The sequence below is a fragment of the Camellia sinensis genome, chromosome 6, assembly GCF_055761805.1.
Source record: "Camellia sinensis isolate YWXY chromosome 6, ASM5576180v1, whole genome shotgun sequence".
Classification (NCBI taxonomy): domain Eukaryota; kingdom Viridiplantae; phylum Streptophyta; class Magnoliopsida; order Ericales; family Theaceae; genus Camellia; species Camellia sinensis.
The window spans coordinates 122,327,375-122,355,156 of NC_138966.1; the positions used below are offsets into that span (position 1 = coordinate 122,327,375).

Sequence of the window (27,782 nt, forward strand, 5' to 3'; positions counted from 1 at the left end):
AATAAACAAAATATATTAAATTCCATAAAAATTGAGATGATTTGATTTATAATTTTTTTGGAAATTTTTTTTTTTTTGGATGTCCAATCCTAAGCTCCATATAGGTAAGAGTTTTGAGCGAGTGATTCTACTTACACTATTAATTTACCTCCTTATACCATTAAAAAAAAATGTGATTCTCATTACCCCCATTATATTACCAAAACTAACCCTAAACTAAAAACTTTTCAAAATTCTTTCAGTTTTGTCTCTTTACACCGATAGCTTTTGGTAATACAATGCTAAAGAATTTAAATTACTCTAATGCTGTGTTATCAAACAAACTAATTTTTTCCAGCCATTTGTTGGCATTTGATTAGATAATTTTACTTTACTTTAACAAGAAATTAGTTGGGGCTCATTTGTGAAGTAACTGTTCGGTAATATATTGATATACAAAGTAGATTACTCTAGTGTCATGTTGCCGAACTAAAATAAATTTTGTCCAGCCACCTGTCACTTTACGTGTGTTGTAGACTTTCTTTATTGTTATCGCATTAAAGGCATCCGTTCGTTTTAATGTAATTAATATCTCTTTTGGTCGCACTATACTCTTTGACATGTCAAATAACAATGATGTTTCTTCCTCAAATAATCCACTAACAGATGAGTGTCATTCAGGATGTTCAGTAGCAGGATAATTGTACTTGCATTGCTGTAATGAATAAAAACATAATCCTCCCAATCAAAAATATATATATATATATATATATATATAAATTAAAACTAGAAATGCACAGTAATGAATAACCAAACAAATTAAAACGTTCATCCTTGCATTATCGGAAATGTATTTTTTATTCGACAGTGGGTTACCAGACATATATTTTTTATTAGGCAATGTGATTCCGGACTATTTTATTTTGTTTGATTTTGACACACCAAACAAAAGTCGAATAACTCTCTCAAAAAACGAAACAAAAACTTACCAAACAAATAAAAAAAACTCATAATTTCACTTTTTTTTATAGTTCTTCAGTATCGTTTCTTCATTTATTGCTTTATTCTATAATTAAAACATTATGATTCTCACTTTTTAAAAAGAGATATTTAGTAAAAAGAAAACTGTGATACATATATATACTTTTTTAGAATGCAAATGTTAAAATATATAAAAGAAGTGAATGAAAAATTAGTAACTTTTTTGGCTATTTAACTTTTTGAATGTTTGGTTAAAATATGAGGTAAAAAAATCTAATATATTTGGGATGACATTAGGTTTTTACAAAAGAACATGTGAGAAATAGAGAGAAAAAAAAAATTTAACTTTTCTGTACAGTTTGTTGATTTTTTGACATTTTATGAGAAAACATCTACCACGGGATCCGTTTCAATAACTCGAACTATTTATTTTATAAAACCCTCTAAAAAAATTATGTCGATACAATAATTATAATATTTTTATTTCATTGCATATATTTTCAAAAAAATAAACGACAACTATATTTTTATTTTATCATAATTTTTTTATTGATTTTTTGGTTTGATTTATTAGCCCTTTTTTTTTATAATATATATCTTCAATGGTATTTTTTTTTTCAAATTTATTCACAAATATTTTGTTGGTATTTTTTCATAATAATACAAGAAAAATATATAAAATAAATTAAACAGAAATGACAAAATGATTTTTTGTTTATTAAAGGATGAAATACATAATAAATGGCACAACTAAATACATAAATAAATTAGATTACATTACTAAAAGAACAAATTATTAACATAGATAACTAAAAATTAGAACTTGTTGAGATAACCTAAATTCTAAAAAATTAAAGAACAAATAATAAGCAAAGAAGCAAACCAAAAACTGTGTGATACTATAGTTTCCTTAAAACAGATTCACCGCCTCTCAATGGATGATGAAGGTACGCCGGTGTTTGTCTCCCAGGATACGACGGTTGAAACCAGCTAATACAGAAGCACCTTCTGAATAACTTTGGACAATGGACGCACTCTCTCTAACAAGAACCAAAGAAGATGCTAACAAAAAAAGATATGAAAAATTTTCTTCGGTGTAAAAAATCATCTCAAACTTTTTATCTCAAAACATCATCTCATTTTCCGTCACAAAACCTCTCTAAAAACAACCTACTAAGTTAGAGGAGAAAGCCCTCTATTTACATTAGTTGGGGAGAGCCTCAACCATAAAGGCTAACATCAATAGGGCCATCAAATGTCATCAACTCTAGCCATTAGGGATAGAGTTACAAAGGTTTAAAACTTCAAAACCATTATATAAATCATAATGTGTATATAATACATAAGTTTTGAGAATTAAACTAGATGGGTTACAACATGGATACGGGTGTTGGGTTACAACCCAATCCAAGCCCAATCTCAAACACATGCACAAACTAAGCCCAGCATGGTTCCGCCCAAAGCTTAAGACTAGGTTTAAGTCCAAGTCTAAGACCAAACCTAGCATATACACAAGTATAAGTTTAGGCCCAGTCCAAATCAAGATTAAGTCTAAATCTAAACCTAACTTTATTGATGCCCATTTTATGAGACAATTCTTATTCATAATTCAATGGTTTCAACTCATTATTTTTGTGTTGCAATCTTCTCACTTAAGAGAATACAAAACTATTCAGACCTACCTCAACTGGCTGTTAGGTTCCACTTTAATTTCGAATTAAAGATACTGAAAACCCATTATTTTCCAACAATCCCCCACATGAATAAAATTGGCCAAATAAAGAAAAACGAACAACGCTTAACAACAAAGACTCTGAGAGAGAGCACATAGAATAACCCTGCACTAGAAAAGATAGTTGTTAGCCTTGAACCTTTCATAGTAAAAGCCTATTGGATTTACTGGCTGACCAGTGAACGTGATCGTGATGTCTTGAACTATTCTGCCGTTTATGTAAATTGAGACAATAGACCTCACACAGGAGTCACTCCAACCATTATTCTTGTTCTCCCTGGTGTGTCCAGTTTGGCCCTGGAACACTAGCCTGGTTCATAGAGTGTTTTTAAAGAATTCAGCCTCGTCAATTATTAAAGAAGTGGCCCTACTTCACACTCACATAGGTGACCTACATAATTGACTATTCATAGCACTTAGGTCATTAAAAGCATCAGCTTAACCACCCCATAGGGTATCACTGTATAAAGGAATGGGTAGGAGCATTTCCCTCTGTAGTGACTCACCCGTTACACGCAATTAGATTGTCTCTTTGAACCTAGATCTTGGAATTTCCAGTCAACTAGGTTGGGTTTTTTGTTCCGGCAACATTCGCTAAAGGCCTTAACCCCATTCCTTTTAACGACCTTTCTATTAACTCTCGATTTAACCCTTTCGTTAACGGATTCGTAATATCGTCCTTAGATTGTATATAGTTTATAGTGACAAAACATGAGATTAGTCATAGTATGGAACTACGTCTTCAACAAAAATGTCTAGACCTTTCATCCATGCCCTACCAATACTTGATTGGTTGTCGCAAAGTATACAAAATTTCTGGCACAAGCTTTGATCAACATGGAATATCCTCAAAAAACTGACAAAGCCATTCAGTTACTTTAGTAGCTTTATCTAAAGCAATAAATTCCGATTTCATCATTGTTCTCATGATATACATTTGCTTAGAAGATCTCCAAGACACAGTTGCAGCTCCAATTAGAGAAAACAAATCCACTAATGGATTCGTAGTCTTTGTATCAGATATCCAGTAGGTGCCTTTGTATCCTTTTAGTACAATTGGATATCAAGTGTTATGTAGCCTAAAATCCCAAGTGTAGTGTAAATAATCCAACACCCGCATAATGCCCTTTCAATGAGTAGTATTAGGATTACTCGCGAATCTACTAAGCCTGTTCACTGAGTAGGCTATACCAGGCCTTGTATAACTCATCAGATACTTTAAACTTCCAATGACCTGAGTATATTCTAGTTGAAATACACTTTCACCATTATTCTTGGCCAAATGTAGACTCAAGTCTACCAGTGTCCTCGACACACTTGTATCTGATTTACTAAATTTCTCAAGTATCTTGTCAACATAATGAGACTGAGAAAGTACAATACTACCATATATTGTAGTAATCTTAATACCCAGAATCACATCTGCAAGGCTCATATCTTTCATATCAAACTTAGAGTATAACATCCACTTGGTAGTATTGAGTATCTTCTCATAACTACCAATAATGAGCATGTCACCTACACACTGACACAACACGACATATACTATTGTCAATGTCTTTAACATAAACACATTTGTGAATACCCACTTGGCAACATAGTGTAGTCAAATTCCTCATGCCATTATTTCGACACTTATTTCAAATCATAAAATGATTCTCAAGCTTACAATCTTTCATCCTGGAACCGACAAACCCTTCAGGTTGTTCCATAAAGATTTATTCAACTAAATCTTCATATAGGAAAGCTATATGAACATCCATCTTGATGTATCTCTAGACTTCGCACAATTGTGATCACACTCACCATAACTGGTGATCACGTATCAAAGCAATCCAGGCCTTCTCTTTATCGGTATCCTTTGATAATAAGGCTATCTCATTGGCTTTCATTCACTTGCATCCCAAGGCTTATTATCTATGCAAGATAAAACTAAATTTTCTAGAGAAATCACAACTTCAAAGAAGCTTTTAGCCTCACTAGCCACCATATAGGTTTAAGAAGGTTTAGATAGAAGAACTTTAAAGTCCTAGCATATTAACATCTTTTAGGCTCATCTCTTTTCTTATGAAAATCATTTCCTCAATTTCATGATAGTATTCTTGTGTAAATCTGAATATCAGATTTGTCTACACAAAAAACCCGTATGCTCTACTATATTATGTATAGCCATTGAATATAAAGTCAACAGATTTTAAGGCTTATCTTATTCATCTTGGGTTTAGGTATTGCCATATTCTGCATGACACCCCCACATTTGCCACTTTTTGCGTGACACCTCCACATTTGTAGAATTTATACGAAGGCTCCCGGCCTCTCCAAAAATTCATACAAGGTCTTTAAACAATTTCATATGTCGCAATGATTATGAAACTCTCAAAATCATATCATAGAAAACATATTCCCAGACCGTCATTAACTGAATTAGGTCTTTCACGAATTTAAGGCACCAAAACAAGTTTGGTCCAACATGTCACTCTGAAGCCAATAGTCTTACTATTAGGAAATACAAATCCAGTGTTCAATAGTCTACTATTCGGAATTTCATAACATGGCCAGTAGTCTTATCACTAGGAATCACTAATTTCTCAACATATGCTTAGTAGACTTTCTACTACTAGGAATCTCAATGTTTTGACTTATGATCAGTAGTTACTTTACTACTAGGAATCACAACATCTTGACATATGATCAATAGACTCTTAAATTACTAGGAATCATCATGTCTTGACATATAATCAGCAGCCTTTCCGTTACTAGGAACCATCATGTCTTCACATGTGATCAGTAATCTATTCACTACTAGGAACCACAATCTCATAACTGTGTAGCCAGTGGTTTAACATCTCCTAGGAACCATAAATTTTCTATCTCTATGATTAGAGATCTTGTACTCACTAGGAGCCACCAATATAAGAGTATATTTGGAATTTAAAAAATTCAAAAATATATTCACCCACCCCAATGGGTTGTCTCATCTTTGCTTTCAAGCAAAGTCACATAGCAATCATACATGCTATAACTGACATAAAGATAACATGCTAATTGCCTTTGATTAATTCAGAGATATTATCATGCAATCTTATGATTTCCTCTAATCACACTTGATCTCTCTAGATCTTTCTTTAAGAACCTCGCAAGGCTTAAGGTTGTCAGGTGGAACCATATTTTCTGTTATCACCTCTTAAAGCCATTTCGGAAAAATCACTATAGATTTTCACTATTCTGTTTTTCTAGAAACTAATCTTAACACTAAAAAATTCCAAAGTCAGAAATTTAATTCAAAACTGATCTCACCATTACCCTAGAATTGAACATGGTCAGGAAAGTTTCCAAAAAGACTAGAGGGGTCACACCGGTTCCACTTAAGACCCAGTTAACCTTAGACAAAAGTTTCAAGAGCATGTTGACTCCTAATTCATGAGAAACAAATTTAAAATCAAGTTTTTTAGGGGATAAACTAGGTTAAAACAAACTAAATCTACAAAACTTATAAGTAATTAAAATTTGCTATCAGAATCACACCACTCATAAAAGTTTATCGGTACTCCCGGAACTAAACCCATTATTTCTGAATAAAAATCAGAAATATTTTAGCTAATGCTAAAAGTTGGTTTCTTTTACCGAAACAAAACACTTTGGAAATAATCAAATTATAACCAAATACTTTCTCAAAACTTGGTTTCCTACCACTTTGGAAATAAAAAGATTAAACCCAAAGATTTTCTTTAACCACAAGGGTTTGAAACCAAATCCATCTTAGTTGTCATTTCTGAACAAATCAGAAATACTCTTTAGCCAAGGCTATACTTTGTTTTCTATCATAGAAAACCAAAGCACTTTGGAAATAATAAAATTAATCCCAAAGACTTTCTCTAAACCCGAAGGTTTATAATTTCTTTCTTTCCCCCTTTCTTTTTAATATGGTGAAATTATTACAAATTAGAAATTAAAACCACTACAAATGGAAATGGAAATGCAAGTACAATTGTTACAATTACAAATTGTCTAAATCTACAAAACGGAGTTCATGGTTGCATCTGGAATCATCTTTTTAGCCAGGGACACACTTCTCCACTTGTAATGCTTATTTTTGTATAAAACACATTACAAAACTCGATTCTCATTGCTACTAAATCTCCATGCTCACTGTTCATATACACATTTGGATCCAAGATGAGTTAATGAACCAATAAATTGAATATTACACAAGTAATTTCAGATATAACTCGCAATGTGTAATTCAAAGGCTATAGATGCATTGCAATTACAAGAATGTCATGAGTTGCATGGCTATAAATCAATTATATATATATAGGAATATTATGGTCATAATATTTGCAATCCAACCATCAACTATGAGCAAATATATATAACAATAGAGTTAAATTCTCACTTATCATTCCATAAATATATAAAATATTTTGGAGTAATTTCCTTGGTTATGTATCAAGACATGAAAGAACTCACAATTGATACAACAAAAAATAAGTAGAATAAATGAGTTAATATCACTACAATACCAAGCTATACCGCCATGTGATAATGCAATATAATCATAAGTAAGCTTAGAAATAAGACCATTATATACAAAAATAGAAACTATTTACTAAATTTCCTCCTAAAATAAACCAGGTTGGAGTATACTATATCGTTGAAAACCTCTCGACTAACCGAATCTCTTGACATTCTGAAAATTCAGCTCTTTGTTTTTTTCAAAATTTAATTAATCAATTAAATTGAATTTGTTACCAAACTTTTAAAACAACAAACGGAATAAATCCGAAATTAAATTGAACTCTTACTACCACAAAATCATAAATAGATCACACTTTTTATGTGTGATATATGTTATTTAATCACAATTTTTAAGTTTTGTCAAAGTGTGATTAAAAAATGTCATTTTTAATTACACATTTTAAGTGTCATTAAAAGATGATTCCATCACACGTTATGCGTGTGATAATAAATATTTAGATCACACTTTCACACTTTTTACGTGTAATAATAAACATTTAGATCACACTTTTTATGTGTGATGTATAACTAATAAAATATGTGATTAATAATGAGATAAGATCACACGTTATATGCATTTCTCATTATAATTAATGCGTGTGATAAAAAAAAATAGTTCAACATATTTGAAGAATAATCGATATTATTTTTGTACGCATTTGAAGAACGTAATACACAATATATATATATATATATATATATATATATATACACTATCATTTGAATCACAACCACATATTGAATGGAATAACGTCATTTATTTCATAAATGAAAGTTGAATGTTTAAAAGTATATACAAAGGAAATAATAAAAAAAAAATTAACTGTGATTATATATATTAAAAAAATGAAAAAACTTGAAGCACAAAGTCCTTGAATTCTTTGACCATATTTTAAAATAATTTCTGATCTGAAAAATGATAACATAAATTAATTCAGAGGCAAAATTTGCCTCTTCTTTAGAAATAATTTTGGGCTAAACGAAAAATAAATTCAAGAAATTCACAAAGATGTGTGTTTGGGTCAAAATAATTAAGATAATATGGTTATTATGTTTTACGCACTTCAACTACAAAATAATTTTTGGGTAGTGACACATGTGAAAGAAGAATAAAAATTGGATAGCCTTTGATTAGAGATATCCCAACCCACATTAAAAAATAATCTAATTAGAACAAGAGATATCCCAAAATCTTCAAAGGTTGGGTTGGTTATCCATCCAAATATAATAATAAAGAAGGTAATCCAACCACAAATGAAAACGAATGAATCCGCCAGGCAACCCCAACACAATTAAGGTCAATATCAAATGAGGACCCAAATGACATACCTGATATAGTTGTGCACCCTTGTCATGAAAGCCAGCAACCAGCAGTGAAACACCAAAAGACCTTACACCATTACACAAAAAACAAAAAGGTAAGAAATTACAGCAAAAATAAGCATTTGCAAGAGCCAAGATAAAACCCATGGTATACAGAAAATAATAGGTGAGGAAAAGAAAAAAGGTGCATGCACATACTCAACAACAAAAGCAGGTAAGGGAATGAAAAGATAAAAGCACTCCAAAAATTTAGAGCTCTTAACACTGGACCCACAATAATGGACTTCCTTAACAAAAGTACTAGCATATTTAAGTACCTGCACATTAACACTTAGAATAAAAATATGGTAACTCCTAAGCATAGAGATTCCAGATGCAATGTTTAGTAATTACTCCTAAGCATAGGACAAAACAAAACAATACACCAACAAAAGGAATAACATGAGAGTTATCCAGCTGAATAGAAATGTCTCTCACATGGCAACCAAAGAGAAAGGGGTTCTTAATTAATTTTGAATGTCATGACATAACCAAATGATAGCTAAAAAATTTGTAAAAAATCTCAACTTAATTATTTTTTATTTTTTTATTTTGCAAATGAAACCAAATGATAGCTAGAAAATTTGTGAAATGTGGAACTTAACCTAACTTGATGAATTCCTCTGTCAATTTTTTGATCAAAATAGCACCATGTGTTCTAGATACCTTACTTGCACCATAACATCAATGAAACTATAGAAATATTATGATATATAGGAATTAATCAATACCATAGATATATGCTTCAATTCAATCAAAAGAATGATGGCAACAAAAGAACCATAAAACTTATTGCAAACTCACATAAAAAAGAAATATGAAACATTAACTATGAAACAAACCATTGGCCAAGCTCCAATGACTATGTGTAGTTTTCCTCACATTTTTATTTAACCCTCGATAGTGGGCCATGGCATTGCCCCTAATCAAATTAAAACATGATTCATGCTAAAGTAGTATAATTCTCTTTCATAATTGAAACTCAAACAAAAGTCATTTTCAAAACCCCCAAAAAAATATAAAATGATGATGAAAAGAAAAGATTGGACCTTTAATAACTAATGTACAATACCTGAAAGAAGGCATAAACCTTAATTGCTAATTGGTAATTTATGTTAAATCCCTATGTATTAAAATCTTTATTAGTTGGTTGGTCATTCAAAATCGAAAGTTGTGGACTCGCATTTTTTCCGCGCCCTGCCTTTCGAAAGGTTTGAAAAAGAAAGGCCTCACAGTTTGGATTCCCGCAGTTCTGAATCTAGTCTCACAAGTGTGATGTGAAACTGATAAACACAAAAGAGTCCAAATCCGAAAAATCTTTTTGAAAAATCGATTTTAAATCAAATAATGCCAAAATTTAACTGCTTTGTCAGATGCAGAGTCGCCACCTAAATATTTTATTTTGAAAAAATTTAGAAAACCCTGACTCGTGCTGAAGGCCACGTGTCCGTCATCACCAAAGTTGTCTCGGCTCGGGAACTTAGGTACGAAGGGGGAAGGTCATGAATTGAGCACCCTCGCTCGCCCGATCAAAAATCGGCCTCTACTAATCATGATATGATTTCTTATCAACATTATGTGTTCTTGTTGATTATTCAACTAGCTTTAATATGTGATGCACACAAGTAAGTATAGACTAGTTTACTTAATTTAGAACAATTCAACTTATGTTTGTTTGCGAAAATGGTTTGAATTTGCCACCTCAAGTGGGCTTAAAGATTGCGGATTTACCACCAAACAAAGTGGGCTTAAAACATGATTTGCCACTCAAAAATGGGCTGAAAACGCACATTCGTTGAATTGTTCCAATTCAAACAACAAGCCTTCATCCACAAGCATTCAAGCTGTTAATCATCTAAGCACGTAGCCTCATGGCAAGCATGCTGATTATGGCAATAGGGCAATCACACTCATGCAAGTATGCTAAAGTATAAAAACTTATAGAATACTCCAAGCCAAAACAGAAACTAGTTAAAAAGATGTATGATCCTAACTATACAAGATGTCTAATGCAACGCATGCAATAATGCAATTAATTGGCTCGGCTACTAATATGGCATATGAATTAATTTGATAACATGCGGTTAAAAATGTATTCAAAGAAGTATTTGAAATTGCAATACAGTTTGAATGATGCGCTGAGCCTCGGTGCATGCAAGACAAGATGAATAGATGCAAGCATGCGATATGCTAATCAAAACATGACCCTAATCTAACCATTGAAAGCGATTAAATAAAAGGCAGAAAAACATGAGGTTAGAAGACATACACACACGCACGCACACTTATTATAATATTATGCCCTCACGAAAAAGGGTCCGAATGAATAAGCTAACTAACTAGTTATGCTAATTAAGCTATCTAATTATTACAAAACTCGAATTAATTAACTATTTTGGTTAACTAATTATTACAAAACGAAATTGATAATTAGATATAACCAATTAATTACAACACATGCTTGATCTAATGCTAATTAAACTAACTAGTTAATCCTGGGAAGCGAGGAATGCATGCATGCTTGATCTTTCACCCAAAAAAGCTATTGCTTTGCTGCTGCAAGCCTCTATTTGCATGTTTGAGCATTGAAAATTCTGCCAATTCTAGAACACCTCTGCTTCACCTCAGGAACACACTGTGCAAAAATCACTGATGGCCGACAAGAGGACAAGAGGCTGGTCGGCTACCACTGGTGGCCGGTCGGCCACTGATGGTGGCTGTCGGCCACTACTGGTTCACACTTCCATGCTGCAACAGAGAGCAAAACAGTGTATTCTCACAGGTTGTCTGTATTATTTACCCTCCTTATCATCACACAAGCTCAAAGGAGAGAAACTCTTGGCCCTCAAACCACCAATCAAGCAATTTTCATGCATGATAGCTAAGGGACCAAGTGTGTACAGGTTTAATAAATGCACAAACAAGACCAGAATGACCACCACCCTATCATGCATGATCAAGGGCAATGGTGACCTAGGAAAATGACGCATTTCATCACTATTGAGTATGAAATGTCCCATTTGCCTTGTGTTCAAATTAACGTCCAATTTGAACACATGCAATGCAACACAAAGAATGCTTATCTTGCACACTTTTACTTGTCAAATTTTGTTTACTCATTTTAGTTACCAAACCATCCGTTAATCAATTTGTCTATTGGTGAGTGTCTTCTAAAGTGAAAGAAGTGTTAACCAATGGGTGGTTTAAGGCATGAGGGAAACTCCATGCCGTTGGTAATAAACCCTCAAAGGAGGATTAAATCATTAAGCATGAGTCTCAACCTCAAGCTTAAACAACCCTAAGATTGAAACAACCCTCGAAGCAAATGAAAAAGTGAAAAAATCAGAGAGATTGCAGAGATTGAATGTGCTGAAAATGAGTGATAAAAGCACTAAAAACATGCAACCAACTCACACTAATGATGATTAATGCCTTGAAACACTAAACTAATGAAGGAATTAACACTATAACTATGCAAAACAAGACTCAAACAAGCTAACCAGCTGAAAACAAAGCTAAAAAAAGGTTATTTCAGAGACTAAAACATGCTGGACTTGAGCTAAGTTAAGCTAGAAAAACATGCTGACATGTGAAGTTGCCTAGGCATGCAAACAAGACATGAAGAGGGGAGGCTAACCCCTCCAATTTTGGACTTCAAAATGATTTTTTGGCCACTGAAAAACCTCTGAAATTCAGTGGTTAAAAGGCCCAAAAAATTTGATTTGAAAGTGATGAATGAAAAGCACAAAAGCTATACAAGCTAACAAGCAAAAAGGATGGACCACCTCTAACTAAAAAAGGGCTCAAAGTACCATTTTTAAGACACAAAAACAGGGCTTCTTACGGTTCAAAACCAGCCTCAAAATAGTTTACAAAGATGAGAAAACAAGTATACTAAACAAGTGAACAAAGCAAGTAAACTACCTCTTGAAGCAAAGAGCAACTCTAGGCACAAATCCAAGCTAAAACCAAAGAGAAATAACTTTGATCAAGATAGGGTATGTAAAAGTGTAGAGAAAACTAGCTACAAAGCACAAAATTGTAAGAGAGAGAGAGAAATCTAGAGAGAGAGAATTTTGTTCCAAAATTGCTAAGCTCTCAAAATGGGGGAGGAACCCCCATATTTATAGAAAAACACTCTTTGAGCTTGGAAAGATCCCACCATACACGTGTAGGGAGATACAACCCATTGTGCTAACAACTGGCACAACTGTCAACAAATACCTGGAAAAAGGCATTGGTGGCGGTCAGCCACCACTGGTGGCCGACCGGCTACACCCCTGGCCGACAACCATCATCCATGGCTGACAACCTATGGTGGTGGCCAACAGGTCACCAATAGTTCCAAGCAAGCAAAAACAAGGTTTTGGTCCAAAACAAGGCACAAAACAGATAAGGTTTCAAGGCTTAAAAGGCAAGATAGTCCACTAAGAACTTCAAGCACTCAAAACGAACACATGCAATCATAATCATCGAGTGCACAAGCGATGACGTCCGAGTCTTGAGGATGGTCAAAAATGGGGTGTCTAAAAACGTGTTTTGGGTTTTCCCTTCATTTATTGAAGATTTTAGCTAAGTAATCCATTGATTCAATCAGGGTAGCTTTCTAGACTAATGATCATTAGGACATTGGGTTTTACTCTATAACTGATATGCTTGCATTCATGGCATTAGGGTATTGGACCTAAAATGATTGTAGTTTGCAACTGTAAAGTGATTCCATGAAAATTTGTAAAGCAAACTTTGGATGCCAAGTTAAAATCTACTCGATTCTTTCCATGCTGTAGCTTAATAAATATAGGCTACTCTCAGAGATACTATGTTACAGTATCTTAACACCACAATTCTGCACAATGAATTCATGAAGCATGTAATTCAGTAGCATCAAATTTCTAACCTGAAAAATTGCTAGAAAACTTGGTGAAGTTTTTTGGGTCTAATTTAGCATGATTTTCTCTTCCATAACAACCAAAATAACAAGCATTAGCTATGTGAAAATATACAACACATTGAGACATACACACCAAAATAAGGCAGGTAGTAAAAGCAACTGTGAAGAGCTCCATCCCTCTTCAACTACTCCTGTCAACATTATGCATGAGAGTGACAAAGATAATAGATTCATACAAATACTAATTAGTATATGATTAACAAAAGAACAACCCCCATCAAATTATTCTTGGAAATAGATACATTATGCATGGGATTTGTGAACCTTAGACAACAAAATGAGAATAAATTATTACAATACCTGAGTTCCAAGTCGCTTGTTCAAGGCTTCATTCCAAATATTAGCTACATAATTAGGCTATAGCTGGCTCCAAACAGTTGTAATAGAAGCAACCTGTACCCATAAAAGGTTAAAAATCTAAACTAGTAAATGAAAATAAAAGCCATCATCATGATACTAGTATATAGAAGAAAGAAGAGAGAGAATCAATTAAAATGAAAAAAAGGCCATATAAATACATTACCACATGAGCATCCAAGGGTGGTGGATAATTCCTAGGTTATGAAAACCAAAAGGCTGGCTGGACATGCTTGGTGCATACTCTCAAGCAGCAGTCTCATTAAATTTGGCCCAGAGATCAAGATGCCAAGAAAGCAACGCAATATGTGCACTGCTATCGTCTTTAGTGAACAACCATTCATTCCATGGCAAAATAACAATGATATCGTGTCTCTGAAAAATTGAGAAAAAAATTCCTGAAAATAATTGTGCAAACAGTTTGTAAAATGAGCTTGTTTGTAGTAGTTTTCATTTTTTTTTTAATTTTAAAATGAAACCAGTTGCGAATCTTTGGTGCATTACACAAGTAATTCATTTATTTAGAAGAGACTATATAGCATAGCCTATTCCATTGCAAATCCTGAAACGATCCATTCCTAAAATTTGGAATCATACATGATATTCCTTTTTTATGGTTAACATCTATGTCACACATCCATATTGTAATGAATGACAATATATTTGAGTTAAAAACTCCTCCAAATTCCATGTCTCAACTCCATGATTGTAATAAAATGAGGCAAGAAGTTAAACATTACCATCGAAGCTGACCTGTTATGGTGCAAACCACAAGCATACAAACTAATAGTGCTGAAACATATAAGAATATAATTAGTAGCAATAGAAATTCAAATATAATTTTATTAAGATCGTAAAGCCACCACTGAGTAATCATGTTAAGCATTATGTGCTGAGTTACATCTCTATGACATAAAGCTTGGATCCCTTTTAACATGGGTTCTTACTTTTAAATGGTGATTTATCATGCTTTATTAAACTAACTTAATAGAAGATCCACTAAAAATTTCCACATTTAAGCACTTAATGGTGTTATAAAATGAGCCAAATGTTTTAATAAGATTAATTCTTTAAGGGGCGCACTTTGCCATAACTGAAAGACTCATATTTGAAAATGTTTATACCAACCAATTTCCATTCCTGAATAATCAAACAAACATGCAAACAAGTCTAAGGGAAAACATGAATTGTTAAGAAGAAAATCGAAATCTAAACAATAACAAAACCTTCTAATGAGTCATTCCAAGAAAGCCAACAAAACCCTCAAATTTAGCATGCCTGAAAACTGAGACTCCTAAAAACCAAATTTCCCAATATCTTATTACAATCAATCGAAAAAATCAAATAACTAACCAATAAATAACCCAAATCAATTTTGTTTCTGCTCACCACAAACATACAGAGAAACCCATTTTAGAAATTCTACCAAAAGAAAGACAAAAAAGCCCAAGCACAAGAAGTAAGCACTATAACACCAATCTGCAGGTACCCAATACTCCAAAAGTGCAAATGATCTCAGCCATGTATCATTTTAACCACTAAAACTTGATTGGGTCTTGAAAGCCTTTGTATCAAAAGAAAGGGAAAAAAAACCCCTAAATGTAGATCAAAACCCATAACCCATTTACTTGTTTCTCATAAATCAAACCCATACAACATTAAAACACAAAAACAAACAAATCCTAGAGCTAGTGTCAAATTAGGAAATAGATGGAGGGAGAGAGACAAAGCAAGACACAGAGAGAGAGAAATAGAAAAACCTGATTCAAAATCAATGGGCCTGAGATGGTGTACCGATCGTGGCGATGAGACGATGAGTGACGGTGGCCGATGGTTAGTTGATAAGAGGAGACCAATGGGCAGTCGACGAGAGTAAGAGCAAGAGACAGTGTTGATGGGTATTTCCTTTGGTGTACGTATTATTCGATACATACAGAGAAATAACAATAAAAAAAATTAAACATAAAATAAAATTAGTCGGTAAATATTCCCTCCAAAAACTTTTGATCGCCCTTATTTAGAAGTTGTGATTACAAAAATTATAAATAATCACACTTATTTAGAATGTGAGATTAAAAATATATATATATATATATATATATATATATATAATCGCACTTAAGTGAAAAGTGACATAAAAAAAAATATTATCACATTTAATTAAATTACGTGTGATTAAAATATCAATCTAATTTTTTTTTTATCACACTTCTAATAAAAGAGAGATATTTTCATTTGTCAAAATGTGATCTTTACTGTTTTTGTAGTAGTGTCTAAAGTGAATAATTAAATTCACTAAAATTCTGAAGGTCCAAGGTAATCATGTTCAAATAGACAATTAGTAGTCCAATTTACTAATTTCAATTTATTTTATTTGTTCGTATTATATATCATTCTTTCTCGCTTAGGCAAACTTGTAAAGAAAGTTAACTACAAAAGAAAATAATCAAATAAATTAAATAAAATAGTAAGAATCTTACATAATAAAATTTTTATTTTTATAAACTCCAACAAACTTAAACACTAACAATCAAATAACTCATGCAATAACAACTAATTAATATAAAATAAATTGCATGAATAAATTATTAGAAATAAACAACTCAAAACAATCTGATAACTCTTAAATTAATTTTAATTTCAAGAGTTACTAGAATAAATTAAAATAAAAGCTAAATTATTTTTTCAAAAACTATTTATAATGAATCTATTTTAAGATTGTTGGTATTTTTCCATAATAATACAAGAAAAATATATATAATAAATTAAATAGAAATGACAAAATAATTCTTTTATTTTTTGTTCAAGGATGAAATACAGAATAAACGACACAACTAAATACAGAAATAAATTAGATTACATTATTAAAAGAACAAATTATTAATATGGATAACTAAAGATTAGAGCTCATCGAGGTAAACTAAATTCTGAAAGATTAAAAAACAAATAATAAGAAAAGAAGAAAAAAAGCCGAAACCTGTGTGATACCACAGTTTCCTTAAAACAGACCGCCTCTCGATGGATGCTGGAGGTACGCTGACGTCTATTTCTCACGATACAACGGTTGAAATAAGCTAATACAGAAGTACTGATTAAGGCCGAATTGTGCAACATTGAGGCCGTTAATTAGGATCTTTTAACTTTACTTGCTTGTCAAACTGTATACTTTATGTGTGGTTAATGTCAATCAGGTTGTACATAGTCGGAGTATAAAATGGGCAAAAAGACATGATTTTGAGCGAAAACAGATTCCTGCACGTGCGTTGACTTTCCTGCACGTGCGTTGATTTTTCTGGGAAAACGTGCCCGATGTTTTAAACCTGTTTGGACGAGAGCAGAAGTATAAATAGGCAAGAAAAAGGCTGGATTAGGGTTCTGAAATTGTTTTTGGCAAGAAAAGAGAGGCTAGGGTTTCAAGAGTGATTCTCTCCAAAAAGCTTGAAGGACACTTCCATGGGGTCTTCTTCCTCATTTTTTTCCTCTTCCCACTCCTTTATGAGTGGCTAGTCGACTTTTCTAGGGTTTTTTTATGAAACCCTAGCCATGTAATTAGGTTTTTCTTTTTGATTTTCAATTATGTAAAGGTTTCAACAATTGTATGGTGTTTTAGAAGTTCATATATATATATATATATATATATATTCCATTATTTCTTCAAATATTTGGCTTTTTGTGATTGTTGAATGTTATCCATACAAGAGTTTTCCATTCTTTCACATTCAAGGTATGAGATGAACCATACTATAAGAACGAGTCGTATCACTACCTTTGTTTAGAGTGAACAATTCGTATTACTTGAGATGGTTCGTGCTCGTACATTGAACGTGATGATTTTCTTGTTAAATGCTTTGAACTTGTATTTGCGAAGCATTATTCCGTTCGAACCATGGCATAATTGTTTTCAATTTGAAAACCTATTTACGTAACTTGTGGTGGAATCATTGCCTTGGGTTTTTCCCCAAATCAGTAAATCTAATTTTATTTATAATTGATAATTTAATTACTTAGTTTAATTTATTTGTTATTAAATTAGGTTATGAACAATCAATCTTTTTATCAAAATTAATTTAGGAATTTAACAATTAAATTAGTTTAATTTCACAATTGTCCCTGTGGATCGATACTTGGGCTTGCCATTATTCTGAAAGAATTTGGTATAGTTTTGTGTTTAATTTTGGTGTGTTCAACGACCCATCAAATTTTGGAGCCGTTGCCGGGGACTTCTGGCAAAATTAATTAATTTAAAGTTATATTCTTATTTTAATTTTTAGTTTAGGATTTTATACTTTCGTGTTGCTAAGTGTGCAGAGCGTTTGAAAGTGAAAACTATCATTGAAGTGCAACCAGAGCGCAACCGAGCTTAAAAAAAAAAAAAAAATCGCAGCACTAAAGTACTTAAACAGAAGCAAACACTCCCAAGTAAAGCACCAAAGTGCTAAAAAGAAAGACAAAGCTCATTTAGAGGTTGGAGACAACGTCTACATGTCAAGCACCCGCAAGACGAGTAAAGCTTTTTCGTTAAACCGCTGTGAGTATTTCTCCTTTTGTTACTTTTCTTTCGTAACTTAGTGCACAGAGTCGGAACTTTTTGTGTATGTGTGGGTAGTGTATGCACGAGCGCCGTTCTTGTTGCCCTGAATTGTGAAGTTTGGACCTTGAACTAGAAAGGACTCTTAGGAGACTTAGAGCCTCTGCCGTATTCCTAGGCTTGAATATTCATATTCATACATTGAGCCATTAGAGATGGAAGATCTCAATGTCCCGAATGTGCCTTACCAGACCCTTAAACCCACTGCATATACATCACCATCATGCATCAAATTACCCAACACCACTGTTGCTCATTATGAGATTAAGTCCAGCACCATACAAATGCTACCATCATTCCATGGACTAGCTCATGATGATTCTTACAAACATTTGAATGAATTTCTGGAAATTTGCTCGACAGTGAGGATCCAGAATTTCATAAATGAGGCCATAATGTTGCGATTGTTTCCATTCTCATTAAAGAATAAAGCCAAACACTGGCTGAATTCCTTATCTGCTAATTCAATCACAACTTGGGACCAATTACAACAACGGTTCTTGGAGAAGTATTTTCCCATAGGTAAAACCAACCAACTTAGGTGAGCCATCACCAATTTTGCTCAAATGGATAGCGAGCAATTCCATGAGACGTGGGAAAGACTTCGGGACCTTCTTCAACAGTGTCCCCACCACCAAGTGCCTGATTGGCAACTTATTCAAACATTTTATTACGGCTTAACTGAGCTGCACCGCTAAATGGTGGATTCATCCTGTGGTGGGACATTCATGTCCAAAAATGATGCCGAGGCATGGCAATTGTTTGAGAACCTAAGTGATAATTCCCTTCACCATACCTTCGCAGCCTGGCAAATCCGGCAACTAGTAGTTGAAGCCCCGAAGAGAGGGGGCATGTGATATCCCTGTTCCGTAATATGCTAATTGGTCCTTAATTTGAATATGATTATGTGTTTAACATGATTTTGTATGCCATTATGTGAATGTATGTGATTTTGGGTTTTTATCTGTTCACCGTAGGAATATCTGTTTGATTTTTCCGCTTTGGAGATTAAATTGAGGGCCTTATCGGCCACAGAACCCGAAATTGATTGCGCCATTGTGATTGGCATAATTTTTAGAGCCTACGGTGGAATTTAAATGAAATTTGATTCGGGTCAGATTAAATCGATTAAATTGATGAATTAAATGCCTAATTATTTTATATTGAAATAATATGTTGAGTGGGGTTAAATAGGAACCTTATTATAGCCAATTCTCTTTCCTTATATCATTTTGGCTGATGCTGACTCAAGAGTGAGAAGAGAGGGTCGGCCTTAGGAAGAGAGAGGGAGAGAATTGCATAATTTGACTTAAAGCTTGGAAATTTTGGAGATTTAGCTCAAGAGTTGACTAGAGCTTAGAAGATCAAAGTTTCTAGGTGAGTAATTCTTGGATTATAGTTTGTAATTTTATGTGTTCAAGCTAATTTGGTGATCAAGTGTAAGATTGAAACGAATTTGTGTTGGATTTGTTGAATTGGAGCTTAATATGTGCATGCATGTAAGAACTTACTTTGAAATTGCATGTTTGAACACAATTGTGTATAATCCATGTGAAATGTTAAAGGAAACCCATGTTTTGATCACCATTTGTGTTATCTAAGTTGGGAATGTGGCTAATTCATCACATGCATGTACAATTTGAGAAGATATGAGCTTGAATGCATGAGTTTGTTATGTTGGTGTTGAGTTTGACATATTTTGGGACATGCATGTAGATAAATCAAGAAATTGAGCTTCATAATGTTATAATCTTGCATTGGCGCCATGTTAGTATAATTATATTTGAGATTTGAGCCATTTCATGCAAGAAATGTTAGCTTGAAGGTCGAATTGAGCTCAAGAACACAATCTGGGAAACCCAGAATTTTGATGTCCGCTCGAGCGGGAAAAATGTGCTCCCAGTACTTTTTACTGACTTGGTGTCTGCTCGAGCGGGTTAGTTCACGCTCGAGCAAGGGAGCTACGTAGACAGGCCTTCCGCTCGAGCGCCCTAAATCACGCTCGAGCGTAATTTTGAAGTAACCAGTACTTTTGCAGGCCTCTTGGGTTCGCTCGAGCGGAGAAGTCCACGCTCGAGCGTGGACCCTGTTCTCTAAAATTTTGTATGCTCGTTTTGTGTTTCGTTTTCCGTTCTCTTTCACTTGTAAGCACTCTTAGGCATATGTTAAACATTGTAAATGAGTTAATAAGATAAGAATAAAGCCTAAAGAGAAATATGTGAATCAAAGAACGGATTGAACTGTTAGTGACCCCTTGTGTGTTTATGAAATGTGTAGGGTCAAGCTCCAGGGCAAATCCATAAGCCAATCACTGTGAGTAATATCGATATTTGAAAGCTTATCAATGTCCAATTGTTTATTTCCCTTATAAGCTTTATGAGTTATTAATTGGGATTGTGGACAAAAGTTTGACATGATAGAAATGAATGGACCGAAGGTCGTTTTGATAGAAATGAATGGACCAAAGGTCATTTGATAGAAATGAATGGACCGAAGGTTGTTTTGACATGAATGAGTGGGCTGAAGGCCGTTTTGACATAAGTGAACGGACCTAAGGTCGTTTTGACACGAATGTATGGGCCAAAGGCCGTTTTGACGTAAATGAATGGGCTGAAGGCCGTTTTGACAAAAATGAATGGGCCGTAGGCCGTTCTGACATAAATGAATGGGCCGAAGGCCGTTTTGACATGAATGGAAATCTAATTGGGCCAAAGGCCAGTATGTTTAGAACTACAGTCATTTGATCTGAATTTTGTATAAGCGTATATATGTTAAGTAGAAATATGTATTGGGCCCAAGGCCGTTCGGAGCATGTTGTTTTTCATATTGCTTATGTAACTTATGTATTCGATGTTATTCACTGGGCTATCGCTCACGTTCATTCATGTGTTTGTAGATGAGCCGAGGGAAGTCCAAACCCAGCCCCAGTAAAGTCTGCCAGGAACAACATGAGTTTTGGAGAGTCAGCCTTGTGTCTCACGTACGAGACCCATCCTTGCCATTTTGTTATGTATTTATATTTTGTCTTGTTGGCAAGGACTTTGTGTACATCTGTATATAGTTTTGATATGGGTTGACTCAGTTTGGATGATCCTGTCTGTAAAGGATTTTGTGATACTGTACTTGTTTTGGGTTATTAACGTATATGTGCATGGTTTGTTTTGAGTGCATATAAGCACGGCTCTATGGACAAAGTTTTAAATTTGTGCTTCCGTTTGGCCCCTTTACTCTGTTGAGTTACGTTTGTTTTAGTTTGAGGCCGTAGGTAATCTCAGGATTACTGGTCGGTTATGTCCTTAACGCATGGGGCCGGGTTCGGGTCATGACAGGGCATTTATGAGGTCGGGCAAAACCTAGAGTTAGCCCAACAAGTAGAGGCATTGTCCTGCAAAATGGACCAATTATTAGCTGCGGGACATGCCCCTACACAATAAGATCAGCCTCAATTTCACGAGGCATGTGCTATATGTGCGAGCCCTGCTCATGACTTGAGTGAGCGCCCTTCGCCATCACAATTTCCGGAGTTAGTCCAAGAGCATATGAATGTGGCTCAAGGATTCTCTAACCCAGGCAATGACCCATATTCCAATACCTATAACCCCGGATGGAGAAATCACCCCAATTTTTCATGGAGACCTCCTTCACAAGGCACTTCTTACAATCCACCACCACCAAGGCAGAATTTTAATAATTTTGCCAACCAATCATCCTACCGACCACCGCAACCTTATCGACCTCCATAACCGTACCGACAACCACAACCCCCGCTTGTTCTTCAAGGCAACTTGGCCTTTGAGGCTCAGGTATTAGAAGTTCTCTCAGAGCTTAAGGGGCTAGCACCAGTAATTCACTCCCACACTCACTCCATTGCTAAGCTAGAGAACCAATTGGGTCAAATGGCTAACAACATGAATAGGAGAGATGAGGAAAAATTACCGAGTCAAACTGTGGCCAACCCTAAGGGACAATACGGGGCAGAGAGTTCGGGTGGGAATAGAAAGCACCATGAGCAGGTGTAAGCGGTGATTACTTTGAGAAGTGGTAGGGAGTTAGAGCCTCAGTCAGTTGCGTCTGATGCAACTACAGCTAAGAAGGGTGACCACAGTGGTACACCCAATGAGAGCAAGGGTGGGGGGGAAACACTTAAGAGGGATGACTTAGTCCTTAACACTTCATATGAGCCCAAGGCACCATATGTGCCTAAGGCACCCTTTCCCCAATGCCTTGATATACCATCCCCTTTTAATAAGAAGGCGACATCCATGGAAGCAATTATGGTGGTTTTTAAATAAGTAAAAATCAACCTCCCATTGTTGGAGGCGATTAAGCAAGTACCCTCCTATGCGAAATTTCTGAAGGACCTTTGTACGCAAAAGCGTAAATCTAAGACACATGTGTCCTAAAAGGTCATACTCACAGACCAAGTAAGCTCCATTTTGTTGAATGACACACCCCCTAAGCTTAAAGACCCGGGTGCCACAACCATTACATGCATTATAGGAGACCATTTCATTGATAGGGCCTTATTAGATTTAGGGGCTAGTGTCAATTTGTTGCCGTACTCTGTGTATGAGGAATTTGGGCTTGGCGAGTTGAAGCCCACTACTGTTACCCTCCAGTTGGCTGACCGGTCCCTCAAAGTGCCACGTGATATGATCGAGGATGTGCTAGTAAAGATTGATAGGTTTTACTTTCCTATTAATTTTTTGGTGTTAGATATGGAACCGGTAGCCCGTTCTAGGAAACAAATCTCGGTGATTTTAGGTCGACATTTCTTGGCTACAGCCAATGCATGCATTAATTGTCGTACCGGGGTTATGGAAGTTTCATTTGGTAACATGCAAGTGAAACTTAATGTTTTCCAAGCATCCCAACAACCCCATAAGAGAGAGGAGTGCTTATTTATGGATGTTGTGGATAGTGCTGTTGAGGAAGCTTTGCCCTCCATTCTTGTAGAGGACCCTCTAGAGGCTTGTCTAGCTCATTTTGGGTTTGAAAATTTTGATATTGACGGATCGGTTGAGGAGGTGAATGCCCTGCGTAATGCTTCTTCTACACTGGATTTTCCGCTGTGGAAAGCCCAGTTTGAGTCACTTCCTCCTCTGTCGAGAGAACCCGCTATATCATCTTTGGTCACACCACCGACACTTGAGTTGAAGCCACTCCAGGCCATACTCAAGTATGCATTTTTAGGGCCCCAGGATACTTTACCAGTCATCATTGCATCTGACTTGACTGCAGAGCAGAAGAGTTAGTTAATGAGTGTTCTCGTGGCACATCGGAGTGCTATAGGGTGGTCGGTGGCTAATTTGAAAGGGGTAGATCCCTCCGTGTGCATGCATTATATACACCTAAAGAAGGACACCAAACCTTCTTGTGAAATGCAACGAAGACTTAATCCTAATATAAAAGAGGTGGTGAAAAAAGAGGTATTGAAACTGTTAGATGTGGGTATTATATACCCTATCTCGGATAGTAAGTAGGTAAGTCCCACACAAGTGGTGCCCAAGAAATCGGGCATCACTGTTGTTGAGAATGAGAGAGGAGAGTTAGTCCCCATACGAACCACTACTAGGTGGCGAGTGTGCATTGATTATAGGAGACTGAATTCCTCGACTAGGAAGGATCATTTTCCCTTACCTTTCATTGACCAGATCCTAGAGCGGTTAGCGGGGCAAGATTTCTACTGTTTTCTTGATGGCTATTCGGGGTATAATCAAGTCCCAGTGTACCCCGCGGATCAGGAAAAGACCACATTCACATGCCCTTTTAGCACTTTTGCTTACAGGCGCATGCCCTTTAGGCTATGTAATGTACCGGCGACTTTTCAACTGTGTATGACGGCCATTTTCTCCGATATAGTGGAGAAATTCTTAGAGGTTTTCATGAATGATTTTTTGGTTTTTGGAGCGTCTTTTGAGGAATGCCTTAGGAACTTAACTAGAGTGTTGGAACGATGTACTGAGGCAAACCTAATCTTGAGTTGGGAAAATAGCCATTTTATGGTTCGTGAGGGTATAGTGTTGGGACACATTGTGTCCCCTCGAGGTATAGAGGTAGACAAGGCTAAGGTTGACCTCATTGCAGGCCTTCCTCTACCCAATTCCATGTGTCAAATTAGGTCTTTCCTAAGGCATGCAGGTTTTTACCGTAGGTTTATCAAAGACTTTAGTAAAATATCACATCCTTTGTGTAGTTTACTTGTTAAGGACGCGCCTTTTATCTTTGATGAGGCATGCTTGAAGGCGTTTGAAACACTGAGAATGGCTCTGACCACCGCCCCAATCATGAAATCACCAGATTGGTTGCTTCCCTTTGAAATTATGTGTGATGCCTCCGATTATGCTGTCAGGGCTGTGTTGGGCCAAAGGGTCAACAAGGCACCATTTGTTATATACTATGCTAGGAGCACTCTCTCGGATGCACAATTGAACTATACTACCACTGAGAAAGAGTTGCTAGCTGTGGTATTTGCCTTAGATAAATTTCGTTCCTATCTCCTAGGTTCCAAGGTCATAGTCTTCACTGATCATGCTGCTTTGCAGGATTTACTATCAAAGAAAGAGACCAAACCTAGGTTAATTAGATAGATTTTGTTACTTCAAGAATTTGACCTAGAGATCTAAGATAAGAAAGGGTCTGAGAATGTGGTGACGGATCACCTTTCCTGAATCCTCGTTGAGTATACTAGTGACCCTCTTATTTTGCATGATTCATTTCCAGACGAACAACTCCTTGAGCTGTCACGAGCGAGCCCCTGTGGTTTGCACATATTGTGAATTACTTGGCCATTGGGCAAATTCTGCAAAATTGGTCTAAGCAAGACGAAGACAGATTTTTCTCGCAGGTTAGGCATTATTTTTGGGAGGATCCAGAGTTATTTAAATATTGCTCTGACCAAGTGATCCGACGGTATGTGCCGAAGAGTGAGGTGCATAGCATTCTTACATTTTGTCATTCTTTTGCATGTGGCGGTTATTTTAGTGGGCATAAAACGACTGCCAAGATTTTATAGAGCGGGCTTTATTGGCCCACAATTTTTAAGAATGCCTATCAATTTTGTAGATCTTGTTTGCGCTGTCAGCAAATGGGTTCGATATCTCGGCGTGACATGATGACAATGTCCCCTATTCTTGTGGTAGAGATATTTGATGTTTGGGGGATTGATTTTATGGGACATTTCCCGTCGTCATTTGGGTTTGAGTATATTCTTTTGGCAGTAGACTATGTGTCTAAGTGGGTGGAAGCGATAGCTACTGTAACGATTTGAAATTTTTCCCTCCGCTCGAGCGGGGAAGTTGACGCTCGAGCAGACTTGAGAGGTTCCCAACATTTTTGCAGAAGGTTCAGAATTCTGAGAGTTGTGAATTCCCGCTCGAGCGTAGGAGTGGCCACTCGAGTGGACAGCTTTGTTGGTCTGCGCGCTTGAGCATAGAAAGCGACGCTCGAGCGTGGAAAGTGAGATTGCCCTTGACATTTTTATTAATGTATTTGGAACCTCCTTATTTTATTTTGGAGTATTGATCGAAGTGGTAGCATAATGGCAAAGTAAGAGTGAACCAAGAATTTAATTCGAATAATTTTTCTTACGAGCAACCATCACTCTTTTGCCCTTTTCTTTTTCCACACTTTGAATTTGGATATGAGGCTAGAACCATTGGAAATCTTATTTCTGGGGATTCGATTTGGACACAAGAACGATCTAAAACGAAGTCCGATGAGAGAGTTATACTTATTTGAAGTTTTGAAATCTGTGCTAAAAGCAGGTACGCTCGAGCAGGAAAAGAGAGGCTCGAGCGGACCGCGCGAATTTAACAAGTTTAAAAGGACTTTTCTAGATCATTCTTCACACTTTTCATCTCCTCTCTTCATCCTTCTCACCTAGGTCCGAAAACCCTAGGTCTTTGACCTCAAATGCCTCTCATTTCCCTTTGAATTAATCAAGATCTTCTACCAAAAAGTGAAGAAGGCTTTAAGAACTCACTTTTCAACCGATTGGATTTCGGATTGGCGAAGGATTCTTCTTGGAGCTTCGTTCTTTTTCTTGATTCTTGAGGTAGGAGTCCTAGTTCCCTTTCAATACTTGCATTAATGGATGGATTTGTGATATTTTGACTATATAAATACAAAATCTATATTTTTGAGCATATAGTGTCCAACATAAGATTTGGGGGTTTAGGGTTTGAAATGTTAGGGGTGCAATTGTTGGGTTAAGATGATGGATTATGAACCTTAGGTGTGTTAGCAATGGGAAAATTGGAATAAAAAGTAATGGTTTGGAAAGTTTGGATTTTCTTGAAAACCCTAGGTTGATTCATGATGATAATTAATGATTTTTTCCAAATTGAAAGTAGAATCATGAAATTGAGGTATTGAATTATATACGTAGAAGTTTAATTGAATTTTGGAGATGTTTGAAAATTATGCTAAAAATTAGCAAATGAACCTTGATATGGGCATTATAAATCATGTTATAATATGAAATGAATTGGGGGAGAAGATGTGTTAATGATATGGATGACATAAACATGGTTATGGAATGTTGAAATGGGATTCAAGAATTTATCTTGAACTATGTTGAATTGTAAATAGTATTGTTGAATTAAGTTGTGTTGACTTATGTTGAATTAAGTTGAGTTGACTAATATTGAATTGAATTGAATTGTGTTGAACTATGATGAATTGTGTTTGAATCATGTTGGGTTGTGTCGAGTTTGGGTTGAGTTGAGTTGGGTGGTGTTATGTTGGTACCCACACGGGGAGTTGAAAAATGGCTTTTTTCGGTGCCCACGACCGTCCGTATTATAGTCGGCAAGTATGGGGGATGGTTTTAAAAAGTTGAAAAATGATTTTTGGAGAAATATGGTTTTTGAAAGAAAATAGTTTCTGAGAAAATGGTTTTTGGGAGTTCATTTCCCGCTGTATAGTAGCCGGCGAAAGGTGGATTGTGTTGAGCTATGTGCTGAGAAATGTGTTGAGTCGATGATGTCATTTGTGACTTGTGTTGAATTTGTGACATTGCAAATTGATGTGTAATTTGGTATAAAGAGAATTGAACAAGTTAAGAACGGAATAAATTATATAGTGACTTGATTTCTATGTGCATTATGAATTATGTAGGGTCAGCTGCAAGAGTGGGTGGACCAAGCATCTGAACACTGTGAATAATAACTTTGTAAAGTTATGTTTAATTTTAAGTATTTTCTGACTGATATGATACGATCTGTTTTCTGAAATGCTATTTTATGAATTATGAGTGAATGTCCATATTTCTGAAATGTATTTATGGCACCCTTAGTTCACGTGGCCCTCGC

At 35.4% G+C, this 27,782-nt stretch overlaps 1 long non-coding RNA gene across 21 annotated transcripts; it reads right to left on the reverse strand.

Annotated features, from left to right (window-relative positions):
• Nucleotides 1–6,548: 6,548 nt before the first annotated feature.
• LOC145792857 (uncharacterized) lies at nt 6,549–15,804 on the reverse strand. Of its 21 annotated transcripts, none has more exons than XR_014332962.1 (6): nt 14,047–15,804; nt 13,824–13,916; nt 13,597–13,648; nt 8,732–8,850; nt 8,540–8,600; nt 6,581–6,841 (listed from the first exon to the last, which is right to left on the reverse strand). It is a non-coding gene; the product is annotated as an uncharacterized LOC145792857 (long non-coding RNA). The 21 variants fall into 21 exon arrangements; XR_014332952.1 differs by having other exon boundaries at nt 13,597–13,654; XR_014332945.1 differs by having other exon boundaries at nt 6,549–6,841; nt 13,597–13,916.
• Between the last annotated feature and the right edge of the window lie 11,978 nt (nt 15,805–27,782).